The sequence below is a fragment of the Ovis canadensis genome, chromosome 9 (assembly GCF_042477335.2).
Source record: "Ovis canadensis isolate MfBH-ARS-UI-01 breed Bighorn chromosome 9, ARS-UI_OviCan_v2, whole genome shotgun sequence".
Lineage (NCBI taxonomy): Eukaryota > Metazoa > Chordata > Mammalia > Artiodactyla > Bovidae > Ovis > Ovis canadensis.
Window position 1 is genome coordinate 57,060,168 of NC_091253.1, and position 22,245 is coordinate 57,082,412.

The window sequence follows — 22,245 nt, forward strand, 5'->3', positions numbered from 1 at the left end:
CAAAATAGATTTATCTAACGTTCCTGTTTTGACTATCAATTCTGAGAAATTTTTATCGGCCAACCTTAAAAATGCTTAAAATGTGAGATTGCAATGGCAACACTCATGAAGCTATAGATTAGGAAGCACAGTCCAGGCAACTAAAAAAATTTTAAAATTCAAACTACAGAATTCTCTTCCACTATTCAAACCTGGAATTTGCATTTACACTCAGAGACAGAATCCTTTAGGAAAATGTGAAGAAGTACACTTAATCATGTTTTCAAATCAAAATTTTAATGTACATTCATGTACAGTATCTTATAGGGCGTCTCTGGTGGCTCAGTGGTAAGGGAAGCTGCCAGCCAGTGCAGGAAACGCGGGTTCTATCCCTACATCGGGAAGATCCCCTGGAGGAGGGCATGGCAATCCACTCCAGTATTTCTTTCCTAGAGAATCCCATGGACAGAGGATCCTGGCGGGCTACAGTCCATGGGGTCACAAAAGAGTCAGACACAGGACAGAGTGACTAAACAGCAACAGTATATTATATATTTGAGACTCAAAATATTTCTGTATTATATATCCTACTCAACCTTGAAAATAAACTAAATAAGGAAAGCTGAAGTTCTTTTCTGGAAAGATAAAGTTCTGATTTATCTCAAAGTTATGTCACTTCATTTCTTAAATAATTAAAATGAGTCTCCATAGAGACATAAATTATGACACCATCCAAGATAAGGGTTCTAAGTAATTCTATAGTCACAATATTTCATACAACCTATTCTCTGTAAAAGTGATTTATCCAACAAATCACAGATGCCACTCACAACATAGTATTTATAATACTGCAAGGAATAAAGAATTCTGATTCATAGGATACCATATTTCTTTTAACAACAACAACAACAAAATGAGTCCAAATGGCTTTTTCCCATGCACCTGCCCCCCAAAAGTGAGTACGAAATTAAAGTGCCGGAGTGGGACTTTAAATTGTTTAGGGCATCATTAAATTTCAAATAAGTCGTCATGTTATACAGTTTGAAATAAAGGTTAAAAGACCTACTAATGAAATATAAGCAAAATATTCCATAATATTTTATTTTAAAATTAATTTTAGGTTCTCAAATATGAATACTATGTTCCTATATTACATTTACTGCCACAAATATGCCTGTATTTAAGGCTACTTAGGCAGAAAAATGGACCTCAGGGGTTAAGATCAAAGTCTTTGGAGTGGCAAACTGCCACTTACTTGATATGACCTTGAAAAAGTCACTTAACCTCTCTCAGCTTCAATTTCCTTATCTGTTATTCTGAAGATAATGAAAAGCACTTACATAATGCCTGGCACACAGTGAGGGAGCTATAAGTAATAACTGCTGTTATTTAGTATTATCAAAGGAATTCTTAGATATAAATAAGAAATGGCTGTGTAATTCCCAAAATTTAACTTAAAAAAAAAAAAAAATAAAAGGCCTAGAGGTTAGACTTAGTCCTTTCTATAAATAAAAAACCATGATGGCAGAAGGAGAGACCAGTATTTAAAGAGGGTCAAACAGATCAAAAAACAATGCATACAAAAAATGAAAGGTGACAAACCAATAGCAGTGACTAACATCCTGGGACACTTAAGGAATAACTGCCAACCACACAAGGTAGCAGCTGTGTCAACTTATGCATATAGCTACCTTCAATAATGAATTCAAATATCAACACAGAGAGCAGAAAAATGGCCCCAAATTTCCCTCAGTCTACAAAGAGAGCACAACTTAAGTAAATTACATTTTGTATGCACTGACAGGTAGTGGGAAAATTGTAACTTGTTTGGTTTTCGGAGATTAAAACTAGACAGCTGAGGTCAAATAAACTTTGTTCTCCATAAAGGTATCATAAAACATTTCCATCATAGTAGCATGCTGGAGTAAGGAGGCGAGAAGCTCCCACACTTGCGTCAGATTTATACATCACTTAATCCTAAGAATCTACTAGGATGCTGACAAAATACAGAATTGGAAGCATTATCCTCTGACTTCTACCCTGATTAATCATACTTGAGTAACACAGGTAATTTCTCTGAGCATTTAAGAGCTCTGTACTTAAAAAGTATGTGATAGAAATTAATTTCATATTTAGAGAAAAGTATGAAGAACTATTTCTAGTTTGTATTTACAGATGCAGAGCTCAATGACTCTGAATAGAAATAAATTCTTAATATCTATTACCCAATAATTACTGTAACAAACATTTATTCAGTCTTTCCTATTCAATGAGCACTAGTCTAAGATGCAGATACTGTTTTTAACAAGACATAAGTAGCCCCAATGTTCATGGAATTTATATTCTAGCAGGAGAGACTAAAAATAAAAATATATCACATGATCATAAACATTATGATAAAAATAAATCAGAGTTGTGTGATAAGAAGGAGTGATTGAGAAGCTATTTCAGACTGGTTGGACCAGAAGAGCCTGCTTGTTAAATCTACCTATATAAGACTGAAATTTGCTGCCGAAGTCTATAGCAACCATTCTTTTATTTACGTATAAAAATAAATATACACATTTTGCCAGGCTATGAAATTATAATTCACCTCATCCAACGGGTAAATGTAAACTCTTCCCAAATACACACAACAAACACTGATAAACAGCTATGGTCCTTTTACCTTCAAATATTTCTAAAACGTGGATACTGAATCTTCATAACAAAACAAATGTACTACATTTTAAAATTCACATTCATTTTATTTATATACTATATTGCTCAATTGTAAATAACTTTAAATGTTTGATTATACTTAAAAATCAGAATATACCAACAGGAAAGCTTACTTTTAACTCACCTGTGACTGTACACAGTGCAGAAGATCTATAAATGTGTAGCCAAATCCAAGAGAAATCTGCAATAAAAAGAAATGAACAAATATGAACAAAAAATGCAGAATCCTGTCAGACTCATTAGATTCGGTATTTTTTATAACCAATGTAAGTAATACTCATTAATAACATCTCTCTACTCAGTAATTCACTGACACCATGTAAATCAAGAAGCAGACTCGTTGTACAACTTTTATTTGTCCACACTAGTATAAGACAAGGCCACATTTCAGTATCTCCCAATTCAGCGAATTATGAGGTGTCTACCCATCAAGTTTTGAGTTCTCGACATAAAACATATTACATTTTCTGGTAGCTGCTTGTCTAATCACTAGCACTTCACTGAATAAAAGCAAAGGAGGCCCGAGCTACCCGTTTTTACACGGCACTCCTAAAGACCACCCCACAGCAACACAGTGCAGAAGAGATGTTTGCCAAATGAATGAATGAATGATTTAATTAAATGATTAATTAAGCTCGCATACTGATCTTACTTTGCTGTGATTTACAGTTTGCCTCTATGGAAAAGAATGGCTTGAAATTACTGAAATAAAAATCTGTCATAACTGCTTAAACAAAGACATTCAAAAATGAATAACTTTTAAAAGTCTAGAGTATAATGATGCAATAGGGAATTCCCTGGAGGGTCAGTGGTTAGGACTTGGCTCTCACTGGCAAGGGCCCTAGGTTTGATTTCCTGGTCGGGAACTAAGATCTTACATGCCGCACGGCAGAGCCAAAACAAATTTTTAAATAACCATAAAAATGATGCTATCTATGGCAATCTGCAGAAGTAAGAGTGGTTAAGAAAGTAAGAACTGAACATTTTCAATAATGAGGGCAACAGCTCCCCAAGTTTCTTCTGGGCCTGTACCTTTGAGAAGAACTTAGCAATGAAGGACCACACACTTCCTCTGACCCACACAAGGGTCACTTACACTGCACCTAAGAAGTTTCCTTCAAGATGCACAGCCCAGAATATGAACACGGCAAATATGTGCCTATGAGATTTTCTGTGTATGAACGTTTACCACTCTTGTGTACATTAGAGATCTAAGAAAAACTGCACAACTGCTACTGCACGGCTGCTAGTAGCATGTTTTCATTTTAGCTATCATGGGCTACTGGATTTAATCAGCTTCAAGGAATGTTTTTACAAACTGAGCTACTGTACTTTTTCCCTTCAGGTGACACCAATCTGTAATAATTCATACTCTGAATCATTATCAGGCTTGAGTATTAACTTTCTTCTGAGCCCTTTATTCTTTAGAATAAATAGAACCTAACAGTTAAAAAAAAAAAAAAACCCTAATGTTAATTTAATACTCAAACTGCCATTGTTCTAGGGCACTAGGATCTGATTTCATAACCTGAGAGGTCTAAAGGGGAAAGAAATGGGGGAAAACGCACTTTCATTTTTACCAGGACCTGCTCAGGCTGGAGCCCATCATATATAAAGAAATGCAGCTAGGGAATCAGGCAGAGATGATTCATGAAAAACAAAAGGAAGTCTATATGCAAATAAGAAGTTATCATGGTAAATAAAACGAACAAATTCTCAAGTGGTAGTCCATGAGCAGTGTGCAATAAACTGTTACATAATAGGGGTCATCAATTCTATACAGTGCTCCTGGGGTAAATATACTCATTATGCTGACCTACTTAAGCCCAGTCTAATTCTATACCAACAACTAATTTGCTCAAGGACATCACACTATGCAACAGTCAAGAGTTAGAACTTGTGATATGAGTAGAAATGATGACATTAAACAATTACGGCAAAAAAACAAAACAAAACAAAACAATTATGGCTTGACCTATACCATTCACAAAGGCTTTTCTGAATGTGCTAATATAAGGAGGGAAAAGTGCTAATGAATCCAAGCTAAACAAAAATACACAAAAACATGAAGACAGACGATGCATAAAAACATGAAGATATTATGATACCTCGGTGTGACACTTTAAACCAGAAGAACAAATAAAATACTCATAAACATAGAATTACAAAATGTTTTCTAAGTCACTGTCTCTGTGTCTGTGTGCATGCTTGGTTGTGTTTGACTTTTTGTGAGCCCACCAGGCTCCTCTGCCCATGGAAATAATAGCTATTTAAAGTGACAGTTCGAGCAATGACAAGCCTATAGGAAACCGACATCTTCCTACTCTTCTTGAGCCCTGACAGTTTTTAGGAAGCTCCTTCAGGAGTTTCAAGGGAAGAGGAGCAGAAGACTACCCTGAGCCTGGCAGAGTGACAGAGAGGAACCCTGCAGGAAATGACAGAGGGATACACATGTCCTCTCTCTCACAACCACTACTATTTCCACTGTATAAACCAAAAAAGGTAAGCCTCCTCTCCATAGAAAAAAAAAAAGCTGCCTGCAGCAGATAAAAGAACCTGGGGCTAAGATCATCGAACAGGTGAGGTTTCAAAACCTGGCTCTCTCACGTGAATACTGCTGCTGTTAATATTTCCATCACAAGCCAGCTGCTTAGGCGTGTGACCTCAAAAATGTTACTGTGGACTCAACTATCAAATGAGGATAATGTCCTCTCTGCACCACCCTGAAAGTATTAAATGAGATAATTACACAAAGCACTTGGTACATGGCAGGCATTACACATAATTATGATTCTGCCAAGTGTGATTTAGCAGAATAAATGCTGCTAGCTGTAAATGACAAGCCTAGCCTAGCCCAAGTAAAACTGATCTTTCCTGAGACGTCTTAATAGCTTTCTCTGCCCATAATTGCCCAGACACATGCATACACATGGAGTCTGATGGGATTTTTTTTCCCCCCTTGGCCATGCTGTGTAGCATGCAGGATCTTCAATCCTTGACCAGGGATTGAACCAGTGCCCCTGCAGTAGAAGTGCAGTCTTAACACCTGCACCACCGGGAAAATCCCCTGCTGAGACATTTTCTGAATGAGGACTGGCTTTAAAACTTTAAGCAGAAAGATAATATTAATACCTGATTTCAACTCTTACAATAAAGTTATAATAATCAAAGAGGTAGGGACTGAACAGAGTCCAAAACAGGCTCACACATTTATATCAATCCATATTTAATAAAGGTGACATGTTAATTCAGTGAAGAAAGGGGCAGTCTTTCCAAAAACATAATACCAAAAACTGATTATAGATATGAGAGGGAGGAAGAACCTCAACCTTTACCTTGCACTCTGGGAAAAATCAACTCAAAATGGATAGCATCACAGATCTACAAATAAGAGCTACAAAGCTTGTAAAAGAAAGCAGTTGGAGAAACTTACTGTGGATTAGGCAAAAATATTTTAGGTATGATACTTTAAAGGTATAAAAGAAAAAAAAACTGTTTAAAGACCATAAAAGAAAAACACAAAACTGAATTCCTTTATAATTAAAACTTCTGGGCTTCCCTGGTGGCTTAGTGGTAAAGAATTCACCTGCCAATGCAGGAGACACAGGTTCGATCCTTGATCTATGAAGATCCCACATGCTGCAGGGCAACTGAGCCTGTGCAAGACAACTGCTGAGCTTGTGCTGGAGAGCCCAGGAGCCACAACTACTGAGTCCACGTGCCACAGCTATGGAAGTCTGTGTGCCCCAGAGCCTGTGCTCTGCAATGAGAGAGGAGAAGCCCACAGTGCAAGAAAGAGTAGCTCCCGCTCACTCCAACTAGAGAAAGCCACTCTCAGCAGTGAAGAGCCCAGCCAAATAAACAAATAAATAAAAACTTGAAAAATAATAATGTTAAACCTCCTTTTTTTCAAAAGAAATAATTTAACAAATGAAAACCCAAGCTACAGACTGGAAGAAAATACTGGCAAAATAATTATCTGAAAACACCTATATATTTAGAATATATAAAGAGCTAAATACATAATAAAGGATGTACATAGAATAAATAAAGGAATCTCACAATAATAAAACAGTTCAATTTTTTTAAATGAGAAAAATATGTGAAGACATTATATATATATATGTCACAGGGAATGTACATCAAAAAATATTGGGTATCGTTAATCATTAGGAAAATGGAAATCAAAATCAAAACAAAATACAATAGCCCATCCAGTAAAATACCCAAAGCATTGCCAAGGATATGAAGAAACTAGAACTTTCTCATTTTATCCCTTGCTGGTGGGAAAGTGCAATAGTACAGTCATTTTGGAAAACAGTTTGGAAGTTTCTTATCGTCTAACCCAACGATTTCACATCAAGGTGTGTCTTCACTCATCTCAGGGACAGAGGACCATACAGAGAGTTGTACATGAATGTTCTTATCAATTATGCTGAAAAAATTCAAAAGTTTGAGTTGGAGAATGAATCTTTTTCAGAATGTGGTACATTCATATAATGAAATACCACTCGACAATAAAAAGGAATGGATAGCTAACGTATGCCACAGCATGAATGAGTCTCAAAAACATTTTGCTGAAGAAAGGAGCCAGACACAAAGACAACAGACTACACGATTTCACTTACTTGAAATTCCTAGAAAAAGTAAAACTACAGGGACAGAAAACAGATCCGTGGTATCCTGGGTTAGGGAACGCAAGTGGGGACTGACTGGAAGTGGCAGCCCACCCCAGTATTCTTGCCTGGAGAATTCCATGGACAGAGGAGCCTGGGGGGCTTCAGTCCACGGGGCCACAAGAGTCAGACATGACCGAGTGACTAAACCAACAACCAACAGTAGCAAACGGTGGTGTGAGCATTTGCCAAGAAGAGCGTCAACTAACACAATTACTTTGAGACAAAAAACAAAAGAAAAAGAAATCGGGACTGAGCTATCACTTAAAAAAGATTGTTGGCAGCATTAAAGGAATAGGTTGATGATTTTCTAAAAGGCAGGGGAGGGTTAGAGGAGATGCACGGGATATTTTATTTGCTTGTTTAAAAAAAAAAAAAAAAGGAACAGAGCCAGAGGAAGGAAAATAAGCCAGAAACAAAATGAAGTCATGTGTGTAATAGTGGCTAAGACAGAACCTTCTAACTTAGTAGCATAAGGGAAGGGCCATATCTTGCTGTTTGGGTTTAATATCACCACAAGTAACAACTATCATTGAGAGCTCTGGGCAAAGGGCTTGAAATGTGTTACTCAATTTAATCTTCCTAACAATCCTATGAGGCAGGTACTGCCACTATCATCACTCCTTTGTAGATTCAGAAACTAAACTGAGATGAAGCTGAAGGCCACAAAGCTGATATGGCAGCAAAGTCTGGATTTGAACCCAGAGTCTGACTGCTGACTCTATTCTGCTCTTACCCTCTAGGCTACTATGAAAATTTTGATAATGTTATCATTGTTGGCAATTTGATTCGAAAAAGGTGGCCCAAAATGCGATCGGCCTTAAAACAGCCACCTTGAGTTTTTGATATGGTACCAACAAGAGCAGTGTGTTCCTCACGCCACCCAGGCTGACATTGTTAATAAATCGGGACATTATTTCTTTCCTGACTCAAATGTAGCCTCATAATTTTCTCAAGATTGCCACCAATTAAAGGACGTCATCAGGACTTCCCTGGTGATCCAGTAGTTAAAGACTCCGGGCTGCCAATGCAGGGGAGCAGCAGTTTGATCCCCGGTGGGGGAACTAAGATCTCACATACTGTGAGGCACAGCCAAAAAGCAAAATAGAGAAAAGAAAAAGAGAAAGTCATCAACACCAGTGTCAGTATGCAAACAATATACTTTCTAATTGTAACAAAACCAACTTGATTTTTGATGGACAACAGAGTACATGGAACCAGCCACCGGAAAGATGACTAACAAAAAGGGAGCCACCATACTTCATGCTCCAATGTAGGTCTTCTTTGTGATTTAGCCAGCACCAGCTCAGTCAACAAGCCAGCCAGACACAGCGATAGAAACTAAGAGGACACATGGGGAAAGGAGGAGAAAGCTAGGGGTACTGATCAGATTACTTGAGATTTTCAACAGTTTAAGCCACTAATTTTTCCACTTGTTGCTGAGAAGCACAAAAACTCCTGAACAACTGGACAGAAAACACCTTTACCTCGGCATGTTTCAACTCATGTAACATCAAGAGGAAAGTCTTACTTTCAAGATTTACCTATGAGAACTACTTCAGATTACTGAATAGGACACTGTGTATATATATATATATATATATATATATATATATATATATATATAAAAAACATATTTTAGATAAAATATCCTTAAAAGCCTTAATAATGTAAAGAAAGTGTACTACATATACAAGGTAAAATTCTTTCCCAAATATTAAGTTAATGGTGCTAAAAATAACATCCAATCTACAGAAGAATAATTTATAAGTTAACTGATGAATATACTTCAGACAATATACTTCTATATATACTTTATAGACAAGCTCATGTTTTCTTTCTTTGTTTAAAGAGTTCAATGATTCCTAACCCATGAAACTCTTTATACATGGCATCTAAAACAATAAAACAAACCAGTGAATATAACAAAAAAGACACAGAGATAGAGTGAACAAACTGGTGGTTACCAAGGGGGAGGGAAAGTGGGTAAGGGCAAGATAGGGGTAAGGGAGCTGGGCATACATCAGAAGAAAAATATGGTTTGAAAGGATACATGAACACCAGTGTTCACCACAGAACTGTTTACAACAGTCAAGACAGGGAAGCAACCTAAATGTCCATCAACAGAGGCATGAATAAAGAAACTGTGCACAATGGAATACTACTCAGCCATAAAAAGGAATGAAACTGTCCCATTTGCAGAGGCGCAGACAGACCCAAAGGCTGCCATACAGAGTGAAGTCAGTCAGAAAGAGAAAAACATATGTTTAATCTCTCTTTTATGTGGAATCTAGGAAAATGATAAATGGACTTATTTGCAAAGCAGAAACAGAGATAAAAGATGTGAAGAACAAACATATGGATTCCACGTGGGGAGGAGGGGATGGATGAACTGGCAGACTGGGACCAACATATATACACTTCTATATATAAAATGAATGACTAATGAGAACATACTGTAGAGCACAAGAAACTCGATTCAATGCTCTGTGACAACCTAAAAGGGAAGGAAATCCAAAAAAGAGGGGGTGTATGTATAACTGGTTCACTTTGCTGTACAGCAGGAATATTACTGTAAAGCAACTATACTCCAATAAAAGTTAATAAAAAATAAAAATAAGAAAGTAAAATGCTTTTCCATGAAAAGAAAAAGATAGGGGTAAGGGACTAAGCTGTACAAGCTACTATGTAGAAAATAAATAAAGATATACTGTACAACATAGGGAACATAACCAAAACTTTCCGATAATCACGCGTGCTCGGTCACTCGGTGGTGTCCGACTCTTTGTGATCCCCAGGCATTGTAGACAGCCAGGCTCCTCTGTCCCTGGATTTTTCAGGCAGGAATTCTGGTTTATGTCGCCATTTCCTCCTCCAGAGGATCTTCCCAACCCAGGGATCAAACCCATATCTCCTGTGTCTCCTGCACTGGCAGGCAGATTCCTTACCACTGTGCCACTTGGGAAGCACCATGATAACTACAAGAGGAGTATAGTCTTTAAATACTGTGAATCACTATGCTGTAACTCGAAACTTAAATAAAACTGTAAATCACCAATACTTCAATTTTAAGTGAAGAAATTTATGACTTCATAACTTCTCATCCATCAGTTCAGTCGCTCAATAGTGTCCGACTCTTTGCCACCCCATGAATCGCAGCACGCCAGGCCTCCCTGTCCATCACCAACTCCCGGAGTTCACTCAGACTCACGTCCATCAAGTCGGTGATGCCATCCAGCCATCTAATCCTCTGTCGTCCCCTTCTCCTCCTGCCCCCAATCCCTCCCAGCATCAGAGTCTTTTCCAATGGGTCAACTCTTCGCATGAGGTGGCCAAAGTACTGGAGTTTCAGCTTTAGCATCATTCCTTCCAAACAACACCCAGAGCTGATCTCCTTCAGAATGGACTGGTTGGATCTCCTTGCAGTCCCTGGGACTCTCAAGAGTCTTCTCCAACACAGTTCAAAAGCATCAATTCTTCGGTGCTCAGCTTTCTTCACAGTCCAACTCTCACATTCATACTAAGTATTAAAAACTTGTAAGCTACAATTAAAATAGATATATAGAAAGGGATATATCGTCTATTTTAAAACTCCTAAGCTACAGGTTACAGCCTGTGGGGTCGCAAAGGGTCAGACATGACTGAGCATACACACACACCCAAGCTACAGGTAGGTATACACATACAACTGATATGTGTGATATGATGAAAAATAAAATACCCGTCAAATTTGCACACCTCATATGACCATTCCTTTACGACCGTTCCTTTCAAGTCTGTCTCTCATTCACCATGACCAGAGTTAACATAGTAATGCAGCTATCACAAAACACTAACTCTACAAAGAGCAGTATTCTCACATAGAGACAGACCTAGAAGAAAAATTAACTCACATGTGGTTGAATGCACATGCCTCCAATTTGGGAGATGACTAAAGAGACTAAATTTGGAGTCACTAACTTGAAAACATCATTTAAATCCACTGATAACAGTTTAAAGAACAACGAGCTGGGAGTCTGGAATAAAGCCCTAAGGAAATCCTTCTTTTAAAAATTACATAGGAAAGGAACTAACCAAGGAGAATGAGACAAAATTACCTAAGAGGCAGGAGGGAGACCAGCACAGAATCTGAAGAGGGACTTCCCAGAAAGAGAGGCTGGACAAGAGCTGCGCAGTGTCTACCTGAGTTAGAGCAGAAATTGCTCATGACTTTCCTAAGAAGAGTTTCATCAGAATGATACAGACATAAAGCAGACTGGAGAAAAGTTAAAGTGTTGACAAGTGATAGGAAAAAAGGATTTGGACACAACATATGCAAATGATCACTATCATGACTAGCTTATATTAAAATCTGGCTCAAGGGGTAAAGAATCTGCCTGCCAATGCAGGAGAAACAGGAGATGCGCATTTGAGCCCTGGGTTGGGAAGATCCCCATTCCAGTTATCTTGCCTGGAAAATTCCATGAACAGAGGAGCCTGGCAGGCTACCATCCATGGAGTTGCAAAGAGTCAGACATGACAGACACACACATGCCGCCTAGACTGTGAGCTTCTTGAGGGCAAAGGTAAGGTTTCCTCCGTCTTTGATTAAGAAGACAACCTGTGGTTGGACAGGTGACCTTTTAAACAATGCTCCTGCAGAAATCCTAGGGCTTTAATTAGGGTGCTCAGCCAAAAACACACAAAAACAGTCTTGAAGAGAATTAGAGGGGAGAAAGGAAATAACAATGTATTGGGCAGAAATTAATCTTTTTTAAACATAAAAGAAAGGTTCAGAGATGACTCCCACTAAGACGAGAACATGCCAACCTGTCAACCAACCAGTCTCCCCAAAATAAAAGGCCCCCAAAAACTATGAGTAAAATTTTAACTGTTTTCCTCCCAAGAGGGTTGGGTCATTTTGGCCTGAATGTTCCCTTTCATCCTCACTGAAATGGGAATAGGTACTGAAGCCTACAGCATATGCCAGAAAAGGTGAGGATTACTACAGATCATAAATTTAATTTTTACAATAAATCAGTGTGAGAAGACACATCTACCATCCTTAATGCAGTAAAATATAAATCCCGTTATAAATATTAACAAAGGAGGAACAAAATCCACTCAGGGAGAGGGAATAAGACTGTAAACTCCTCTCAGAAACTCACCTTCTCCTTGGATGTTCACCCTAACTGCAATGACCACTCTTACAAAATGAGCCTAGAAGCTTCCCCCATAACCCTGAGCACAACCCACACAAATGTGCACAATAATTACCTTAGGGCTGTGGGGTAACAAGAGGAAGTGAATCAGAAGTGACATTAAACCTATGCCATCTGAAGAAAAATACCTCTACGATCTGTCTACAAAGGGTGGGGTGGTCTTTAATCTCCCAATACCCAGCAGTGTCCTCAAATACCATGACACAGCTTGGGCTCAGTCATTTCAGTTGTGTCCGGTTCTTTGCGACCCTATGGACTGTGGCCCACCAGGGCCCTCTGTCCATGGGATTTTCCAGGCAAGAATACTGGAGTGAGTTGCTATGCCCTCCTCCAGGGGATCTTCCCAACCCAGGGACTGAACCCATGTCTTCTGCATTGCAGGCAGATTCTTTACTGCTGAGCTACTGGGGAAGCCCCCACATCACAGGGACCAGCACAAAGTTTCTGTCCACCAAAGTCCCTTCTGAGTTTGTTTCCTTTCTAATCTAGGCAGCATATTGAAAAGCAGAGATATTACTTTGCATACAAAGGTCTGTCTAGTCAAGGCTATGGTTTTTCCTGTGGTCATGTATGGATGTGAGAGTTGGACTTGTGAAGAAGGCTGAGCACCGAAGAACTGATGCTTTTGAACTGTGGTGTTGGAGAAGACTCTTGAGAGTCCCAGGGACTGCAAGGAGATCCAACCAGTCCATTCTGAAGGAGATCAGCCCTGGGTGTTCTTAGGAAGGAATGATGCTAAAGCTGAAACTCCAGTACTTTGGCCACCTCATGTGAAGAGTTGACTCACTGGAAAAGACTCTGATGCTGGGAGGGATTGGGGGCAGGAGGAAAAGGGGACAACAGAGGATGAGATGGCTGGATGGCATCAATGACTCGATGGACGTGAGTCTGAGTGAACTCCAGGAGATGGACAGGGAGGCCTGGCGTGCTGTGATTTATGGGTTCGCAAAGAGTCGGACACGACTGAGCAACTGAACTGAACTGAACTGAACTGAAGGACCAGCTTCTTCCCTAGATGACTGTCACTGTCAATTCTCACCCAATTCTCACCCCCTCCAGGGAGGCTGCTGCTTTCAACAGTATATGACCACATTAAGATAATCATCGGTTCAACATAAAAAAGGGAACATTCTTAAAAAAAAAAAAAAAAACAGTATGAAGGAGGGTAAGAGAGTGTCTTCTTTAAAAGGAAGGTGTTATATAATACCATTTTATAACCAAGAAGAGGTGACACAATTTGTCTAAACTCAAAGAATGTGCATAGAGCTGATATTAAACCTGAGTGCCCGCCTGGCTCAAGGCCCTGTGACTCGGCAGCTTGATCTACTGAAGATAAAAAAAAGAAGCAAGCACCCAAACAACAACATTTTAATTTTCAAGTTGAAAACAGCTCACAGTGTATATGTGTTCACAGGCCTAATTTTGTATCACAGATAAGTTCTTTTTCCCTTGAAGTACAATTACAATTTTATGTGATATAATTAAGTGTGGCAGAATTTTACAGAGTTCTAGAAAGAATATGGCATTCCAAATTTGAGACTACTAGGAGAAAAGCACTGTAACTCAGTTTATCCTTGGAGTACAAGCTACTACCTAGCCCAACTGTCATTGTCTCTCTGTATGATTTCAGAGTCAATCCATGGATCCAACAGTCAGGAAGAAGAAATGTATCAAAAAAAGACACTGAGTCAGAAATTTGATTTATTGTGAGGACCAATACAGAGTTTCCCATTTTGTTAAAAAAGAGGCAATTTTCCATTCTACTCTGTGTCTGGGTTTCAACAAATACTTGGAGTCACAGTGGAAAAAATCAGACCCTCTGGTGATGGTATCATTTCACATCAAAATTTAGGTATGGAAGAAACCTGGAAATATCTATTGGAACTACACCATTTTATGATACAAAACTGAGGCTCAAAGAGATTAAGTACCTCTCCCGACACTGATAGTACTCCCTCTGACTAAAGGAGTTTCTGTGAACCCAGAAACAAATATCCTAAAAACACTGGCCTTGCCCTCATGTTTGAACTGTCTGCTTCGGAAATCATCATCAAATATGTGTTGGCCTTCCCACCAAAGAAGAGTATTACATATCCAAAAAGATATGAGGAGAGGCTTGTATATTAGTTGTAAATCTAGAATTTACAGGTAAAATATCAAATAACACAAGATACAAACACAACTTGAAAGATCTGGAGATGAGCAGTCTAACATGCTGGCCAAGCAATGAGAGCCGCCTTGTGTTAAATATCAGGTGTCAGCCACTCTGATACAAACTTTACACGTATTATTTTTGATGTTTTCCGTAAATGGGCATCTATCAATTCCATTCTGTAGGTGAGGAAGGTGAAAATCAGGGAAGGTAAGTGATCCTCACCAAAGCAAGAGGAAGACCTGCTGGTGGCATCTGGGTCTCTCCGAGCTCAAGATCACCACCACACCCACACCTCCTGCCCCTCCACCCCATTTCCACCCTGATTCCTTCATTCTTTCAGTCTGCTTCCACTCCTCTGCACTTCATGGTCCACCCAGCTCATTCTTCCCAGAAAAAAAGGTCTGACATCAAGAAGATGCTTTGTAACAACCAGCAACCACAAAAAACTGCCCCAAGCATCAATTCACCCAGTGAATTCACCCAATACAATCCAATGAATTGCCCTAAAAATGGTTCACTAACAGGATTATTCAATAAAGGCTTGTTGTGCTTATGTAAGCAGAGAATGGAAGAAACACTATGATGTTGTAGCATAAAAGCTGGAGTGAAGGAAAAAATACTTAAAGGCTACGACAAAATGAGGATTTTATCTGACATAAGGAGTCTCATTTTAAAAAGAAAATAAAACAATTCTAAAAGCTAAGGAGGGAGACAGGAAAACAATCTATTGGTGCTGAATTTTCACTCAAACTAGGCGCCCCACAGACTCAGAATGTATGTAAATGTCCATGAAACTTTTTGAAATCATACTTTCATTCTGACGAAAATCTTAGTTATTTAACAAAGGGATCTGCTAATTCATATGGATGACCATTATACAGCTGATAGCCTACTGCCATTTAATTTCAGTACTTGCTTTTGTGCTTACAACTGGAATTAGAGACTAGTATTATTTTAATGTCTTTGATATCAAGCCTTAATGGACAAAGTTTTCTATAAGTTCAAGAAGAAAAAAAATAAGGAAGAGGGGATATGAAATACTGTCACACAGCCAATAACAGCACATGCTAGACTCAAAGGTACCAGACCTCAACAGGTTGTAAACATCAAGACTGTCACAGCCACACAATACTGCATGGCTACCAATAATTTAAATCTTATTGATTTGGTAGTTTTATTTATATTTAGTTAGCAAATCTGATTTTGTTTTATAGGTCCTAATGAAACTAAAATCTTTCTGCATTGAAAAGGAATCTAAATGACATATACTAAAATGGGTGCTTTTTGTAAGGGCCATGACACCAGTTAATTTCCCCTATTACTTACATAATAAATATGGACATAAAATGTGATTAAAAAATCATCTGTGTATGACTTTTGTTTTTAAAAAATTCTGACAAATCAAAATAAGGCTCTAGCAGTGGTTCCCAAAATGTGCCTTTATGTAGCTTAAGAACAAAGTTTTGAGGATTCTCCTTCATTATTAGATTATGAGCTTATTATTTTTGTGAAACTAAATTTTCCCTTTATTTTCTTAAAAGGTGGTAGTAGATGGTTATTTTTTTTCATGTAATGACTTGAAAAAATCCAAAATTTGCCAACCTTATGTCAATTGCCTAGATTTTTAAATAGCATATGAAATTTTAAAATTGTATATGAAACCATAATCTCTAGGTACCACACTGGCCTACCTGTTATGAAATTTTACACACACACACACACACACACACAGAGGAATTTCTATCCGGTACCACAGGGAAAAATCATTTTGAGCATGAACTTGCATTCAAGAAGTTCTTGTTTCTACCCAAAGATACTTAACAGTTTTCTATTTGTCTCTCTCTCTCTGGTCTGGGGCTAAGAGCGCGCAGGTAGTTAAGCCACAACTACAACGTGAAGACAGGAAGAGATGACTTATCATGCCCAAGTGCACAGAAGTAGACATTTTGCCGAACATCCTAGGATAAACCACAGCCTAATAAGGTTAATAATGATGATGACAAATGGTACATAAAGAACAGAACTATGGAAAACTAATGGTAGCAATAAACTCTTTGATATTCCTCTCATTGAGAAATGAAGTTTAACCACCTACCCCTGAAACGACAGTTGCCTTAGGGATTGGCTGGACCAAAAAGACTGTGGCAGAAGTGATATTCTGGGACTTTGGAGCCTTAGAGCTCCAGCCTGGAACACTGGAACCTTCTATCTCACAGTCCTGAGCTGCTACACAAACTGGACTACTGTTAAGACACTGTACTGTGAGGAAGCCAAACCTTGGCATGAGAGGGGCCATGTCAAAAAGAGAATGAAATGCCTAGCCAGCCCCACACTGTTCGAGCCTCTAGTTCTTGATCTTCCCAGCAGAGACTCCACACCTGGGGGAGCAGCGACAAGCCATCCGGCCCATGCCACGTCCAAATTCCTAAGCCACACAAGGATGAGATGATAATAACAAGCTGTTGCTTTAAGCAACAGACACCCAGAATAAAACTAACCCCCTTTCATAAATACTAATAAAGACTTTAAAGCAAAAATGAAATGTCTTAGGCAGACTAGCTGGAAACTAGAATGGCGTCAGACACAAAGAAGATTCCAATGCATAAAGATAAATGTAAATCCATTCATGCAATTATCCAGAAAATATGTATAATACCAAGATATACCCTGTAAACAGGGATATACACAAGCTCTTGAGAGGGTTTAAACGGGGAAAAAAAAGAAAAGACCTGCCTTCAAGGAACTTCAACACACTATGTATCACGGTGTCTTCTTGCATACTTTCTGATGGTTTTCACAAAAATAACACAATCAACGATTCAGAGCAAATCAAAATGCAGATCAATCTCATAAAGTGACTTAGGGTTTGAGTTCTTCTATGAGAAGGAAGTCAAGATTGAATCAAAATCCAACAAAAGGTCATTTGTAGTTTGTAGTAAGGAAACATGCCTCAGTTAACTGTAGCATACTCTAGGTTCTCATTTTAGGCTAGAAATTCAAGGCATGCGTAACTAATCCTTTTTAATTTTTCTTCATGAAGTATCAGGTTAAAGAACCTTTTAAAGATTAAATTACAAATAGGCCGAGTAGACCTTGGCTACTTTACTACAGTCAAGGTTTGGGGACCCAGAATGAGCAAAAGCAAGTAAGGTCAGAAGTGAGCTGCTGTTTTAACAAGATTTATTTCTGTCTAGGTGTGCGGCTACTGTTTAAACAAACACACTTATTATTCCAGTGACTAAAATAATTTTAACTGCTTCTTTTATTAAAGCATAGACAGTTTAACCTTTCATAATATTATTCTCAGGATTCTAAAATTATTCACACTTTTTCTATTTGTAGTATTTCTCTATTCAAATTTCACAGGGAGCCGAAATGAATGCAAATAGAGAAAATTCTTCTCCCAGGTATTTTTAAATGCAGGAAAATGTTTGATCTCACACTGTAAAAGAAGAAAATGGTAAATAAGTGTGTACATGGCCTCCTGGACAAAAGACCATGTGTAGTACGTCTTAAAACTCATCAGCACCGAGCATAAGGCCTCCGTACAAAGTACTTGGCAAATGTGTGCTGACTGATAACACATTTATTTCTCACTTATTTTTTAAGTGGGGCCAATAAAAATAAGCACTGCTATTTTCTGTCTTAGTAAGTACTTGAGGCAAAGAAAAAAAAATAACGCTTTCATGCAGTGGTCACACAGAAACACGTATCTTTCCATTTTTTTCTTCCTAAGGTATGGTAGTGGGTATATTAACAAATTCTACATGTCAAAATAGTAAAGGGAAGTAACAGTAAAACAGTAACCTAAATTATAAATGGCCTTGCATTTATCTTTTCTCTCATAATTCTGATTTTAGCACATTACATGGTAATTTGTCAGAATTCCTTTTTTAAAACATGACACAGAAGAATAAAAATTCTCATGGCTAAAGGGTAATCATTAATATTTTATCCAAAGTATACTATAAAAGTCAAAACAGAGTACTGAACAAGAATATAATTAGGACCTTCAAAATGATACTACTAATATTCCATTATAAAAGTAACAGTATCTGAGAGGAAACAGCAGGAATCACTTTTTTAACAGGTCACTCTCCCCTCTTCTGGGCTTCCCTTGTGGCTCAGCTGGTAAAGAATCTGCCTGCAACGTGGGAGAAATGGGCCCGGGTTCAATCCCTGGGTTGAAGATCCCCTGAAGAAGGGAAAGGCTACCCACTCCAGTATTCTGGCCTGGAGAATTTCATGTTCTACAGTCCACGGGGGTCACAAAGAGTTGGACAGGATGGAGCGACTTTCACTTTCTTCCCTCTTCTAGACAGGCCTGAATGTCAGCATAGTCTGGGTGAGGCAGAAGACCTGGCCGGCTTCCAGGGGGGCCCCTAATGAAGGTCAAGGCCAATCACTAACTAGCCCAAGGCCTCAATTTCCTCAATGATGAGAAAAGACTGGCATGATTATCTCCAAAGTAGATTTTTAACAAAGTCTACCAACGTCAAATAAAAAGTCATTCATCTAAACAGGGTTTTAAGACATTCCCAACTTCCACTTGCTTCATTAAGGCACAATTATTTTCTGAATCTGACAGATAATCTACAGATTGACTCCTTTTCTGTTATTTTGTCTTTACAACAATTCTGGGAGGTAGACTGAGTAAGTATGACAGAATGCCAGTAAGTCAGAACGGAGGAAAAATCTCAGCCAAACAAGACTAGAAATCAGATCTACTGATTCCTGACTCAGTGCTCAAATTTCCAGAAAAGCCTCTTTAAAGTCCACAAGAACTACCAACTAAACTATATGCCAGTATAAAAAGGAAGAAAATATGGCGTTACTTCTAAATGGCTAGACTGCTTCTTTAAATCATAATGTCACGTGTCTTAAATTCCCTTAAGATAACAATTTTAGGCTGTTATGTTTCAGAATTAATTTTCAAGATTCCTGGAATAAGAAAATTCCAGTAGCTTAAACACATAATAAAAGTATTACCATATATTAAAGTTTCCTAAACTGACGTATGAAGAAAAGTGAAAACCTGTTAGCAAAGTTGTGTCGGACTCTTTGCAACCCCATGGACTGCAGTCTGCCAGGCTCCTCTGTCCATGGGATTCTCCAGGCAAGAATACTGGAGTGGGCTGCCATTTCCTTTTCCAGGGGATCTTCCTGACCCAGTGATCATACCCAGATCTCCTGCTTGGTGGGCATATTCTGTACCACTGAGCCACAAGGGAAGCCTAACTGATGTAAATTCCTTGACAGAAAGGAGCCCAGGGACTTCCCTAGTGGTCCAGTGGCTAAGAATCTGCGTTGAGGTGCAGGGGAGATGGGTTCAATCCCTGGTTGGGGAACTAAGATCCTACATGCACGCATGCCACAACTAAGACAACTAAGACCCAGCACAGCCAGATTAAATAAATATTCAAAAGGGGGGGGGGCATGGTAAAACCAGTGTTGGAATACAGTATTTGTAAACTGAACAACACACATAAGCTTTTTAGTTTAATGTGGCATTTTCCACAGTTGTTGATCAATACACATTTTTGTAATTAAAAAAAAATTAATTGACATTCTAATGCACTTTGGTTCCAATGAATCCCTCTTGGAAAATACTTCTATTATTTTTTTAAAATATATTCATCTGCTAAATAAAACACACAGTTTGTCCTTACTTTGTGAGGATATATATTTTCATATTTTCTGGAAAAAAAAATGAAGTATCTTACAACTTGTACTTTTAATATGACTGTTTATTTTTTCCTAAAAAGTTACTCACCTAATATTGCATTTAGAATCAACAGCAACTCAGGATAGAGAACTATGGCAAATCTTCTCATAATCTTAAAATATACTCTCAGTGACACAAATGACCTCATAGTAACAGGTTTCTTCCACTTGTCACACTAAATCAAATACCCAGAACTGATGCTTAAAGATTCTGAGAGAGGATCCCAATTCAGATTGAGAGTGTATTAACAAACACACGTAACTGGGAGAAAATGTTCATCAGAGAAATAACATTTGAATCAGTCTTAAACTACTATAGGGATCTGTGTCCAAAACGGGGAGGAAATATTTACAGGTAAAGATAAAACAAATTACCTTATCACTGATAAGCCCCAGTTAACAGCAGCATGGAAGTAACCGTAAGTGTGATTCTTTGCCCTATTTATAAAATATGGAGTTGATCAAAAAGTTTCTTTGGGTTTTTTTATAACATCAAATAGAAAAATCTGAACCAACTTTTTGCCCATCCCAATAGTAAACTCTGAGACAAAGGCTAATTAGATAATCCAAATTTATCTTGTGCTCATGATTTTGTAAAACTTGATGAATTTAAGTCCCAAAGGAATTAGCCAGTTCTAACCCTTCCTCCAGACAACTCTGAGTTCCCTAATACAAAATTAACCAAACACACATCCTTTGTACTTTCAACTAATAACGTTTAGCACGTCCAAAAATACTTTCAAATGCTTTTGAAAATGTAAGGCAGCTTAGAAACTTGAGCTGTTTTTAGTAATGGTATTTTAAAAGTGGTATAACTTACCACTCCAAGCAAAGAGGTATGACTTATCATTGGTAACAGCGGTACGGAACACAGAAAAGAGCTATTTTGAGAAAACAAGAGATTGGGGTCCTAGTCTCGAACCTCACCCTTCCTCTCATGTATACAAAACTTAATGCTCATGTAACACAAAAATCAGATTTTGGCTTAAAAATGAACAAAATAGCAGGATAAGTTATGTATTTGTCTTTAAAGGTAGATTTAAAAAAAATTTTTTTAGAAACAGAATCAGTCTGCGATGTTGTCTAGAACATTTTAGATATTTCAGTTCTTTCTAATCCTTAAATGTTTACACACGTTTCCCCATCCCCACCACCTTATATCTATTTTACATTTTAGGAAGTCATTCTGTTAACTAGGTCATAAACAGCTTTCAGATAGAGAGTAAATTTCAAAAGCTACTTCCTTGTCCATAAATACATGAACAAGTCATATTTTAAAATAAAGCACAGAATATCACAAAAAGACTCACAAGAAGGTATCACAGTATAGTATGTTCACAAACCTATAGTTACCCTATTTTCAGTTATACAGTAAATAAAAAGTATTCCTTTGTGCAAACGAAGAGAGACTTCAAGTGCTCGATTAAGGAGTACTACACATCTAAAATCACTTGAGAAATAATAACAAACAACATTTTTCTGAAGGTCACTTCAAAAAGATGAAAGCACCCAAACTCCATGGCATCAAAAGCCACAGTGAGAGAAATAACTGAAGAAACCTGTGCTCTGCAGATTGAAAGACTGGAACCAAAACCTAGACACACGTTCATCTCAAGTAAAAACACTGGCAAGTGAGGGTCTTGAAATGCTCTTCGAATATGGAAGCCAGTGGCATTTATTTCCTAAATGTAAAATATAATTTATAAAAAGTAAGTCTAGTGGAAATGACCAGCATTTAAGCAGTGTGAAACTATTCTTCATCATTTGTTTGGCTTCTTTTTTTAGACTG

The 22,245-nt window shown here is 38.1% G+C and overlaps 1 protein-coding gene across 8 annotated transcripts in view; it reads right to left on the reverse strand.

The window, feature by feature from the left end:
• Positions 1-22,245, reverse strand: part of NCOA2 (nuclear receptor coactivator 2) — a 282,199-nt gene that overhangs the window by 174,776 nt on the left and 85,178 nt on the right. For all 8 annotated transcript variants that reach the window (XM_069600229.1, XM_069600226.1, XM_069600224.1 and 5 more), the window contains exon 2: positions 2,825-2,881. The gene's annotated coding sequence lies outside the window, so the exon portion shown is untranslated. The remainder of the gene's footprint in view (positions 1-2,824; positions 2,882-22,245) is intronic.